Source organism: Galleria mellonella, unplaced genomic scaffold (assembly GCF_026898425.1).
Source record: "Galleria mellonella isolate WM207_F2 unplaced genomic scaffold, CSIRO_AGI_GalMel_v1 utg146, whole genome shotgun sequence".
NCBI classification, from domain to species: domain Eukaryota; kingdom Metazoa; phylum Arthropoda; class Insecta; order Lepidoptera; family Pyralidae; genus Galleria; species Galleria mellonella.
Genome location: NW_026441999.1, coordinates 7,311,698 through 7,325,092, shown reverse-complemented (window position 1 = coordinate 7,325,092; position 13,395 = coordinate 7,311,698). Strand labels below are relative to the sequence as shown.

Genomic DNA, 13,395 nt, shown 5'->3' with positions numbered 1-13,395 from the left:
AACGCTACAATGACAGAGAACGATATATCTCACTCCTTTTCTTTCCCATGATGTTATAAGAGACAATTATGTTAACTTACTAAAATAGGGGGAAAAGGATTATTAGTAATGAGGTCAAACAGCACCATTGTTAGCAGTATACCCTAACAGTTTTACCCTAATTGTTTCCTCCTGGAAACCATTGTGACTAATTCTTAATGAATTCATCAAGATGGACCAACTAACCTGCTTCCATCCTCACCTATCATCACTCACTGATGCCCTCACAGTTATCATTCCATTATCATTCATTAGAAGAAACTTAGTAATACACCAATACAAGGAAAGTTCTACTACTGTTATAAATCTAGAAATTTTTTAAGATCTATGTATGGATGAATGTACATATGTTACATTAACAATTAGCGTGTAATACCGCTGGTATTACAGGCGTTCATACGCTCTGGTAAAAAGTTAAGCAGTTATACCAACATGTGGGCCCCTTGCTTTTTTGCCTCCTCAGTTACCATTGAAACTGGTAACAAAAAATTTGCTCAAAAACTTCTGAACGAAATTTAATGTTTAATACCAACCTACACGAAAAGATTACATCCTAATTTAGAACATAATATACTTTTACTGATTCACGCGGGTGAAGTCTTGGGCTAGCTAATTCGAAATATAGCAAGAAGTTACCATGATTTTTTATGCAACTTAGAATGGCAAACAAGCTGACGGTCCACTTGATTGAAAGTGGTAACCGTCGCCTATAGATATGAGCAGTACCATGGACATAACAGAGTATACTGTTTCGCCCATGATACCCCCCATGCGTTGACATTCCTGAGGACTTATGTCCTATTCCTCTTGAATGGAATGGATGATAATGGAATGGCAACCTCGCCCGCGCTATCGGTATACACTGGCGGGGCACCAGTGAAGGATGATAGGTGAGATGAAAATGCAGGTCAGTTAACCCGTGATGACAAATATAACGATAAATTAGTCACGATGGTTTCCAAGGGGGAGCCGCGTGAAGGTCGACCTGATAAAGTACATTGATAGCGATGGGGGACTAACCTCCCCATTATTAACAATTCCTTAATCCAAAGGTCTATTATACTTGGATTTATTTTAATTAGCTATAAGCTCTACTTATTTATAAATATTATAAATGTTAATGTTATAAATATAAAAGGTCGGGGGGGAAGGGATTGTTAATAATGCGGAGGTTAGTTCCCATTGCTATCAATATACTCTATCAGGTCGACCTCCACGCGCTTCTCCCTAGAAACCATCGTGTCTAATTTATCGTTGAATTCGCCACGATGGGCTAACTGACCTGCCTTTTCATCTTTACCAGTCATCCCTCACTCGTGCCCCGCCAGTGTATACCAATAGCGCAGGCGGGGTTACCATTCCATTATCATCCATTAAAAATATATATATATGAAAACTCGTTTGTTTCCTTATAGCGTCTTGATAGATTAATCAATCACTATAAAATTTGTTATGTTTGTATTATATGGAATGGAGAGGTAAGGCTGCTCATCCCACTCAATAAAAATAAAAAAGTTACGTGAACGAAGTCGCCATATGAAACACAGCCATGTAAGCACAGCTGCTTCATGACACGTGTCAGATTCTTTTTTTATATTTTTTTGTAGATATACATACTTACCAGAGGGAAACTTTGTACAAAAGTCGATTGCTTGGGTACCTCTGTCCCATTCGTGTTTCAACCGTGTTGTTCAAAGTTGTGTTCGCATGGCTGTGTTTCGGTTTGAAGGGTGGGATATGGCGTGAATTTACTGGGTACAGAGGAATAACACCTGAGTCCTCAGGAGTGGCAACGCATGGGGGGTATCATGGGTGAAACAGTATACTCTGTTATGTCCATGGTACTGCTCATGTATATAGGCGACAGTTTCCATTTTCCATCAGGTGGGCCGTCAGCTTGTTTGCCATTCTAAATTGTATAAAAAAAATCTTAATTTATTTTTATTTATTTTATTTTATTTATACTTTATTATACATACCGTTAATACATAAAAATATATCAGAGGTAAATAAATGTACAAAGGCGAGTTTAACTCTAAATGAGTTCTCATCCAGCAACGCCCAAAGTTATCCACTTGATTAATGTTATATCATTATATACGTTTTTTTTATGTTTAAAAACAATAGATGACGTCTGTGATTGACTTCAAAATGACGGTAAGGTGATGTCAGTAACGCTAAAAGACGTCATTCTTTGGTCATTTCAAGGTCGCGACCCTTAATATTGTTTTATCTGGGGGGAAAGGGATTGTTAGTAATGGAGTTTGACAGCCCCATTGCTAGCAATATGCCTTATTAGGTCGACCTCCACGTGGTTCCCCCTGGAAACCATCATGAACAATTCTTGTTGAATTCGTCACGATGGGCTAACTGACCTGCTTCATCCTCACCTATCATCTTTCACTGGTGTCCCGCCGGTGTATACCGATAGCGCGGGTGGGGCTACCATTCCATTATCATCCATTAAAAAAAAAATTGTTTTATGTCTATGACTGTATAACGACGTCATTTTTAAGTCAATCACAGACGTCATCGTGATATCGGAGGTGGATTAAGTACTTACAGGATATCATCATTAAAATCATTCAATGAATTCGCCTACACATCGTTTAGAAGCGTTTAAAGTATGCATTCAATATTTATATATGTATGTATATATATATATATATATATATAAATAGACGAGTTTGTACTGCTGTCCGTCTATTTCTAGAGCCACGAGATCGTCGACTTGAACGTTATTATGTGTGAATGACGGAAAATAGATTTTAAGACAAAGTTTTACATATATAGTGAGGGGAAAGGGATTATTAGTAATAGGGTCAAATAGCCCCATTACTAACAATATACCCTGTCAGGTCGACCTCCACGTGGTTCCCCCTGGAAACCATCGTGGCTAATTCTAGTGGAATTCGTCAGGATGGGCTAACTGACCTACTTTCATCCTCATTAGTCATCTATCACTGGTACCCCGCCATTGTATACTGATAGCGCAGACGGGGTTACCATACCATTATTACCCATAAAAAAAAATTATATATAGTAATATCAAAAATATATAGCAATATCTACTCGTGTATATTGTAGTGACAATATCTATGTGGGACGTGGACATTAACTCAGAAGGAAATGGATAAACTTAGAGCCTTTGAAGTGTGGTGCTGGAGAAGGATGGAGAAAATTAACTGGAGGGATCGAATTAGCAATGAGGAGGTCCTACTTAGGGTTAAGGAAAAGAGACAAATTATTAGAACTATTGAGGACAGAAGGGGAAAAATGTTGGGACACTTGATACGGCACGACGAACTTATGTACATTATAATAGAAGGTAAGATAGAAGGAAGGAGGGGGAGAGGGAGACCGAGACATAGTTACATCAGGCAGATCAAGGAAGGAGTTGGTGTCGTGTCGTATCAAGAGGTGAAGAGACTCGCTGCAAATCGTAGTGAGTGGCAAGAGCTCCACCGACAAGAGCACAGCTCTTAAATAGGATAGATAGAATATATATATATATATATATATATTAATTCGATGACAAATAAAATGGAGATCTCGCTCGTGATGAATATCCGACTGATATTGGAGGGTGGAGGGAGGGGGAATCATCTGTATAATTTGTACTGTTCGAGGCAAGGGTCCTGGTGACTTGTAATACAGGTTTAACACCTAGTACAGGCACCAGCTCCCACAAATAATACTGTTAAAATGTTTTGCAAGTTATAGATATTAAGTCCTAAATTGTTTGTGGTGAGAAATAATAATAAATTAATAAATAAATTGTTAGTAACGGTGAAATAGTCCCTATTGCTATCAATATACATTATCAGGTCGACCTCCACGCGGTTCCCCCTGAAAAGCACCGTGTCTAATTTATCGTTGAATTCTTCACGATGAGCTAACTGACCTGCCTTTTCATCCTCACCAATCGTCCCTCACTGGTGCCCCGCAAGTGTATATCGATAGTGCAAGCGGGGTTACCATTCCATTATCATCTATTAAAAAAAACTGGTATAGGCGATATTGAAATGGCTGGTCATCAATGTCCAAAGGAACTCAATATATAGATAACGTATTGGGAGACTTTGTACAAAAGTCGATTGCTTGGGTACCTCTGTCCCATTCGTGTTTCAACCGTGAAGTAGTTGTGTTTGCACGGCTGTGTTTTGATTTGACGGGTGGTTTATGACAGTGAATTTACAGTGTACAGAGGAATAACACCTGAGTCCTCAGGAATGGCAACGCATGGGGGGTATCATGGGCGAAACAGTTTACTCTATTATGTGCATGGTACTGCTCCTGTCTATAGGCGACGGTTAGCACTTTCCATCAGGTGGGCCGTCAGCTTGTTTGCCATTCTAAGTTGCATAAAAAAAAGAGAATATGATACTTGACCTTTGATAATAATGCATATTCAATCGACTTCAGGAAGACGAAGACTCTTAATTCGGTTTTTTTTTTATGTTTGTTACTTCATAACTTCGTCTATTGGAAACCATTTTTTTTTTATCCGAAAGCGTCTACATACAGATTGGGAACTAATTTAAAAGTACAAAAAAAAAACATTTATACATACTGATGATCAATGGAATATTTCCAAAACACCTTTTTTAATCGCAAATTTCATTTCTTGCTTCTTAAAGAAAGATGACAATTTTAAATGACATATTTAATGTCAAACACAGAAATATCAGCTCATTGGCGACGTAATTGTGTAAAAAGAGACCAAAAAAAGAAAAGAAAAGAAAAACAAACGAATTTAAAACGCTTTGAATGTCGCTTATAGAATTATTATGGAATAGCACCCACGGTTTTCCTATAGAGCGCGCCACTTATGGCTTATGGCGTTTCCCTATTACAATCTTTGTAAGTGGGAATTCCAATTATGTCGACTCTAACTTGACCGCCCTATTTCTGTCTCCGTTTGAATACTGCTCCTCTCTAAGGAATGGTAATTAACTGCACTAACAAAGGGATTATAAATAAACACGCGGGCTATGCCCTAGCTTGATCATAGACAGGAGAGCGTCTGGTTGTCTCTGCTAGCTTATGTTGTCTACACTAATATTTTAAATAACAGACATTTAATTTTTGTTTATAATAGATAAATTCAAAAATCTTTAATCCGAAGTATCGTTTAGAAAAAGTTAATAGGTCTTTTATGGGAATGTGCATTAAATATTATAACAAGATACCGAAGAATATTTTGGATCTACCTTTTAATTAAGTTTTAAACTGTTATTAAAAATACATATTAAAACAAAGCCTATTACACACTAAATATTTACTTGAATGACAAACGTGCACGGTGTTAGTCGATCATGCACGGGCTTTTAACGACCATGTAATATTAGACATAGTACATTTAAATAAATACACATAATGTTAACAGGCCATATCCTTTATCTCCCTATACGACATGACGCTTAGTGTTTCCTTTATCTGTCCCATGTAGTTAATCCTCAGTCTTCCTCTTCCTCTTTTGCCCTCTATCTTTCCTTCTATTATGCTCTTAATTGGATAGAGCTGGCTGGAGGAAGATGCATGAATTAGTTGCACCGACAAGAGGAAACTCTTAAATGAAAATGAATGTTAACAGAGACTTCAATGAGTAACTGTTGAGCTTCTTGCGGGCTCTTCTCAACAGATAACGACTTTCCGAACCTTGCTGTTGTGAAACCTCTTTGTATTTTTTATTATTTATTTTTGTCAATGACAATATATATATACGCTATTGTTTTTCTTCGCCTGCTTCCATCGTTATCTAATTTTATTTTATTTTATTTATATATTATTCGGAATACTCACATTTTGGCGACCGTGATCAGCGTAAAAATGGAACAGGCATTATTACAAAGAAAAGTAGTACGTCGTCGTTTTACTATGTGTGCTAAACGTATAGAAGATTTTCTAGAGAAGAATGATAAAACAGGTATGAGCGCGGAAATATCAAATATCACCAAAATTTTCGACGAATTAACATTCCTCCAAAACAAATTAATGGATTTGTGGTTGAACATGGAGGAACGGGACGAAAATTTTTTCGATGATGATTTAGAACTGTCCGAGGCTTACACCAGTAAATTCTATTTGTTGAAACACAAAGTCAGCGAGAACTGCAGTCCTGCGGTAGCCCGCTCTTCGGCCTCTGATACTGTAATTAAAGCAGATAGAGAGAGTGGAGAGACTTCCCAAAGGCATCGTCGCCACTTTCGTCTTCCGAAGTTACAGCTTACTTTATTGAACGAAGAGATAAAAAGTTGGATTCCATTCTGGACACAGTTCAAGAAGATTGACTGCGACAGCGACATAGATGATGAAGATAAATTTCAATATCTCCTACAAAGTATTGAGAAAGGTTGTAACGCCAGGGAGTTAGTGGAAAGTTTTCCACCCTCAGCAGAAAACTACCCAAAGGTAATGCAACAGCTCAAACAAAGGTATGGAAAAGATGAACTTATAATAGAATATTACGTTAGAGAACTCTTAAAGTTAACAATCGTCCAAAGGAACGATAATTCTAAGATGGCCACTCGTATCCTATATGATAAACTAATGACTCAGATTCTTGCTTTAGAATCTCTCGGCGTGACGCAAGATAAGTATGCCGCCTTTTTATTTCCAATGGTGGAATCTGCACTGCCGGAAGACATATTACGCGCATGGAACAGATGTCAGGCGAACGTCGCGACTAACGATAAAGAAAAGAGTCAGCTGACACAATTGTTACATTTTGTTCGTAAGGAAGTTGAATCTGAAGAAAAAATTAATTTATCACGAGGAGGTTTTTCTAGCGTGGATCCAAATCCTGTAATTCCGTCAGCAAGTTTTTTAAGTACAGCTGTCAGAAACAAAGAGAAAAATGTCGTGCATACTAAAAATGAAATAAGAGAATGTGTATGGTGCGATAAACCCACGCATAATAGTTCTGAATGTAAAAGGCCTATTAAATGGGATTTAGAAGAAAAGAAAGATTTTCTGAAAAAGAAGAATACATGTTTGATATGTCTAAAAATTGGACATCATGCAAAAAAATGTAGAAAATATCCCAAATGCATTGTTTGTGAAAAAAGACATTATCCCATTATGTGTGCCGAATTACCTAAGATTTCAAAGAAGGCAGAAGATCAAGTACTTAAACAGTCTATAAAACCGAGTACAGTTTTATTGCAAACTGTCAAACTAAATTTAGTATACAAAGAGAAAACCATTACAGTGAGAGCCCTTTTGGATTCAGGTGCTCAACGCTCTTTTATAAGGTCAGATGCAATCGAGAAATTGAATATTAAACCTACAGGTAATGAACACTTAAGGCACAATTTGTTCGGCGGAGTAGTGACTAAATTAAAAAATCATAGATTATTTATATTAAATTGCAAAAGCCTCAATAGTAAGTATGAAATTCAAATAGAGGCACTTGAGCAGAGGAAAATATGCGATAATTTGCCAAAGATAAAGTCAGGCTCACTTTTGTCACAACTACAGGATAAAGGTATTGACATCACTGATTGTATTAATGAAGTGACAGAGATTTCTTTACTAATTGGTTCTGATGTTTTAGGTTCGTTGTACACTGGGCGATCAGAACATGTAAGTGACAATTTGGTGGCGATCGAGACAAAATTTGGTTGGGTAATTCAGGGACCTACTTCTGGTACGTATTGTAATTTTACTTCAATACACGCTTGTTCATTTGATATTGATGACCTGTGGAAACTTGAATCAATAGGTATAAAAGATGAGGCGCAGGTTAAAAGTTCTCGGAAGCGTGAGGAAGAAGTTGAGAATTTTTTTAGAGAAACTGTAAACATAAATGGTGAGAATAGGTATGAAATTAGTTTACCATGGAAGGATACAGCAGACATTTTATTTTCTAACTTTAATTTAGCAATAAAACGTCTTCACTCAACTACTAATAAGCTTACAAAATTAGGCTTATTGAACGCTTATGATGAGGTGTTCAACGAATGGTTAAATAGTAACATAATTGAGGAGGTTATGGGTGATAATATTCAAACCGGACATTATTTGCCTCATCACGCTGTTGTTAAAGAATCTAGCCTTACGACTAAAATTCGCCCTGTGTTTGATGCATCTGCTACGACTAAAGAAGGTGTCAGTCTTAATTCTTGTCTAGAAAAAGGAAGCAATCTTATAGAATTAATACCAAAATTACTTATTCAATTTAGAAAAGGCAAGATAGGTATTATCGCCGATATAAAAAAGGCCTTTTTACAAATATCTATCCATCCAAATGATCGCAAGTTTCTCAAATTTTTATGGTGGGACAACCCTAGCAGCTCAGATAGAAAATTAAAAATTTTTAGACACCGTCGTGTAGTGTTTGGTGTTAAAACGAGTCCATACCTTCTATCAGCTACTATTCTATACCACCTCGAGAAATATGTAGGCGATACTGCCAGTCAATTGAGAAAGAGCTTTTATGTTGATAATTGTGTAGTCAGTGTTAACAATGAAGCTGAAATGAAAAAATTCATGAATGAAGCTTTGCACATAATGAACGAAGGTAAGTTTGAATTAAGATGTTGGGTGACTGGCCCTACTTTAGATAAAAATCAAGCAGATACCTCTGTATTAGGAGTTACTTGGGATGCTCAAAATGATGAACTCTATTGTAAAGTTCCTTTTTTCAAACAAGTTACAGATAAGCTTACAAAAAGGACATTGTTATCAATGGCGCAAAGTATTTTCGATCCAATCGGGTTTCTCTGTCCTACCACACTGATACCGAAACTATTAATACAAAAGTGCTGGGAAAAGTCTATGGACTGGGACAAAGAACTTACCTTAGAATTGGGAAAATCAGCAAGAGAATGGCTTCATCATGTAAATGCTATCGAAAAATGTCGTATTCCAAGAAGATTGAGTGTATCAAATTTATCTGGTAGCAATAACACCATTCATGTTTTTAGTGATGCAAGCCAATACGCTTATTCTGGATGCGTCTTTCTGCGATCGGAACATGATAATATGGTAACAGTACAACTTGTTCTTGCTAAAAGTAGAGTTACTCCATTGAAACCAGTTACAATGCCGAGACTTGAATTAATTGCAGCTTTGTTAGCCACACGATTGGCTACAGAAGCCAAATTTTCATTGCAGCTGAATTGCAAAGAATACTACTGGACTGATTCTAGCATTGTGTTAGCATGGATAAGACGGCAATCAGGTCTAAATGTTTTTGTTCACAATAGAGTGAAAGAGATTACAGAAAGAAGTAACAGAGATGCTTGGCGTCATGTACCTGGTGAACTTAACCCAGCTGATCTTCCATCAAGAGGATGCAATGCTCAAAATTTATTGAAAAGTCGATGGTGGGAGGGTCCAGCTTGGCTTCATAATTCACAATCAGCGTGGCCCAATTCTGATGTTGCTCCAGATGAAAATGAAGTCAACAAGGAAGTAAAGAAAAGCTGTTTAACTGTGCAAGAAGGTACCAAATTTTCTGACAGACTTCTTCATTTTGGGAAGTATTCAAAAATTGTTAGAACCGTTGCATGGTGCTTGAGATTTTCCAAGTTCTATCGACAGTATAGAAGTTATAAAGATATTACTGCTGAAGAGTATGAAAGAGCAGAAACTCGATTGATGTCAATAATACAAAAGGAGTCTTATGAAAGTTTTGATGAGATAAAATTAAGACTCAAAATGGATATTTTTCAAGATAGTCAAGATGTTATTCGTGTAAAAACTAGATTGACACTAAGTGGTGACACTGAGAGTTTTATAACTCCGATATTACTGCCTAGCACAAATGTAATAGTGAGGCGACTCGTTCGATATAAACATGTTCATAGTCTTCACGCTGGAACACAAACTCTTATAAATAACTTACGAGAAGAGTATTGGATAGTTGGTGTCAGAAGGTTAGCAAAAAATGTTGTACGAGATTGTATTATATGTAAACGATATAATGCTAAGGCTAGTACTGTACCTTTCGCTCCATTACCTGCAGAACGTGTAACTTGTGGAGTACCATTTGAAGTAACGGGTATAGATCTAGCAGGACCAGTATATCTCAAATCTAATCAGAAGTGCTGGATAGTAGTCTTTACTTGTGCTACTTACAGAGCCTTACATCTGGAAATATGCTCTTCACTTAGTACTGAAGAGTTCCTGTTGACGTTAAGACGTTTTATTGCACGAAGAGGTAGGCCTAGGATTATATACAGCGATAACGCTACTAATTTTCGAGGAGCGAATAATGTCTTAAATTCAATTAATTGGGACGACGTTTCTTTCAAAACCTCAGTTCAAAAGATATCATGGCACTTTATTCCACCACAAGCGCCATGGTGGGGTGGATGGTGGGAGCGAATGATTCGTACTATTAAAGAAATTCTGAGAAGAGTTTTAGGTAAAGCTGCTCTATTAGAAAAAGAATTGATGACTGTACTGTGCGAAACAGAAGCACTTATTAATTCACGTCCTTTAACTTACATAGCAGACAGCACTGAAAATTTTACAGCTCTTACTCCTGCAATGTTTCTTAAGGTAGGCAGTACTTATACAAGTGATTTAGACCAAGCTTATTCATCTAATCTTGCTACTCGTTATCGTTATATTGAAAAAATCAATAGGGATTTAAAACAAAGATTTAGATCAGAATATTTATCGTTATTAACGCAAAAGTATGGCAAAAATAAGAACAATCTGAAACCTGGAGATATTGTACTTATTGGTTCAGATGATTTAAAACGCGTAAATTGGCCCTTGGGTCTCATTTTACAGATATGTCCTGGTGTTGATAACATTGGTAGGGTAGCTCGTATTAAAACGGCTAAAGGCGAACGTCTTCGACCTTTGCAACGTTTATACCCTCTAGAGGTGTCACAATTAGAGGATATTCAGTTTCCACGGCCATCGGGATCAAATGATAAAGTTATTGATTCTAAAGTTGAGGTTGAAAATTGTCCAGCCAAGATTACACGTTCTGGTCGTCCTGTGAAACTTCCTCATCGACTTGACATATAATTTTGTTATTGCGCTGTAGTAATGCGTATGCGCAAGGTGGGGTGTATGTTGTGAAACCTCTTTGTATTTTTTATTATTTATTTTTGTCAATGACAATATATATATACGCTATTGTTTTTCTTCGCCTGCTTCCATCGTTATCTAATTTTATTTTATTTTATTTATATATTATTCGGAATACTCACACCTTGCAATAGATTTAAAAAAAAAATGACGATTTAAAAATGCTTGTAAACAAGTCTATTTGGATAAAGCTGATTTGAATTTGGATCTATTTTAAAAATTCTTTCGCTACATTATTATTTATTTATTTATTTATTCATTAGTACAAATATGTGTACATGGCGGACTTAATGCTAAAAGCATTCTCTCCCAGTCAACCATAGGGAAGTGTCAGAATACTCGAATGCGGTACTACTAATTATTGATATACATACATACTAAAATTACATATATAAACGAATAAATATATATGAATAACAAATATACTTACACATAACATATATGATTATTAGCGAGTAAAACAGTTAAAAACAATTTAATTTTGAAAAAAAAAACCGTGCGGAGCTTGTACGAAATACTAGTTATAATTAAACTTGAGTTAAATCTTTTTCACATTTATTTATGATACTTAGAAAAGCAAACAAGCTGACGGCCAACTTTCTGGTGAGTGGTAACTGTCGCCTATGGAATAACATCATGAACGCACCTACTTTTTTTTTTTTTGATAGGTGAAAATGAAATGGTAACCCCGCCTGCGCTAATGGTATACGCTGGCGGGGCACCAGTGAAGGGTGATGGATGAAAATGAAAACAGGCCAGTTAACCCATCATGATGAATTCATCAAGAATTAACCATGATAGTTTCCAGGGAAAACCGCATGGAGGTCGACCTGATTAGGTATATTGCTAGCAATGGGATTCTCAGTCTCCATTACTAACAATTCCTTTCCCCCCGAACGCACCTACTGTGACGCCCACGGTGATCCACATCCGTTGCTATACTAGGTGTATGCCAAATCATGATGATTGAGTAGTTAAAGTGCCAAATATTAAGGGACTAACTTTCATATTTCAACGAGTGACTAATTTTTTATCGTCTGTTTTTTGTGCGTGGATTTCAGGTTTTTTTTATACAACATACAATGGCAAACAAGCTGACGGCCCACCTGATAAAAAGTGGTAACCATCGCCTATAGATATGAGCAGTACCATGGACATAACAGAGTATACTGTTTCGCACATGATACCCCCCATGCGTTGCCATTCCTGAGGACTCAGATGTTATTACCTTTATAAGGAATTAGTGCCTCTAATTCCTGAAATTAGAGGGCACTAATTCCTGAAACACAGAATAAATAAACAATGATCATATATTTTAATTTCTGTTTTTTTTTTAATTGGCTTTGCATTCCTATTTAGCGAATCATCGTGAAAATTCGTGAATATCAATCGACAATTACGATAACCGTCAATGGATATTCATGACTTATTTATTTGTTATTGTTGAAAGTTGGTTCAGTCGAGATTGTTTTTGTATTTGGCAAAAATAGGTCTAAACGATTCCAGATTATGAATCGTGATTTTAAATAAATTTGACTGTTTTCTCACCCATCGATATATGGTATTTATTTATTAATTTCTTTATTGCACCAGATTCAAGACTAAGAAATAAATTATGTATTCGAAAGAATAATCGCCAAAAGATAATAATACCAAGGGATCTGATGCTCTGTACAGCTTTACTTCCATTGAGCTCTAAATTTTTTTTTGCTTTTAAAATACCTACTTCATTAAACTCTTATTGAATACCTATCAGCGTATAATATGTATAACCTGGATGCAACAGGTTTCTTGAGATTTTGCTGTACTAAAGTCTGGCCAGTCAAGACATTTATGTCTTTATTGATTTTATTACTGGTTCTATTATTTTGAGTACTTGTAAAACATTTTTTGGTATTTCATTTTTTGTAACATTTTAATAGGAAAAAATTTATTTCTTAATGTTTCTGGCAATTGTGTTTACATTCTTCTGCTTTGTTATATCTTGATTTAACACTCATACCTACTTGTTTTTATTAAAATATCAATTAAAGTTAATATTGTTTGTTTCTATTTGTCATTATATACTTACACTAAACTACTTGATATGCTATTCTTTTTTCTTAATTCTTCTTCATTGATTATTTAAACTTTCTCAAATTAATTATATTAAAAGGTTATGGGCCCAGCTCTCTTTTTCTGCTACAACCCTTATAGGATCAACAAGTTCACGAGTTTGCATTTGAAAACAAACTCTAGCGTGATAAGGGATCGTCCGCCATAACTAGTTTTTTATTGTAATTTAAAAATTATTTTTTATTA

General features: G+C 36.0%; 1 protein-coding gene across 2 annotated transcripts in view; it reads right to left on the bottom strand.

The window, feature by feature from the left end:
- LOC113513703 (tyrosine-protein kinase receptor) overlaps positions 1–13,395 on the bottom strand; it is a 57,884-nt gene that overhangs the window by 42,499 nt on the left and 1,990 nt on the right. The window lies entirely within an intron of this gene.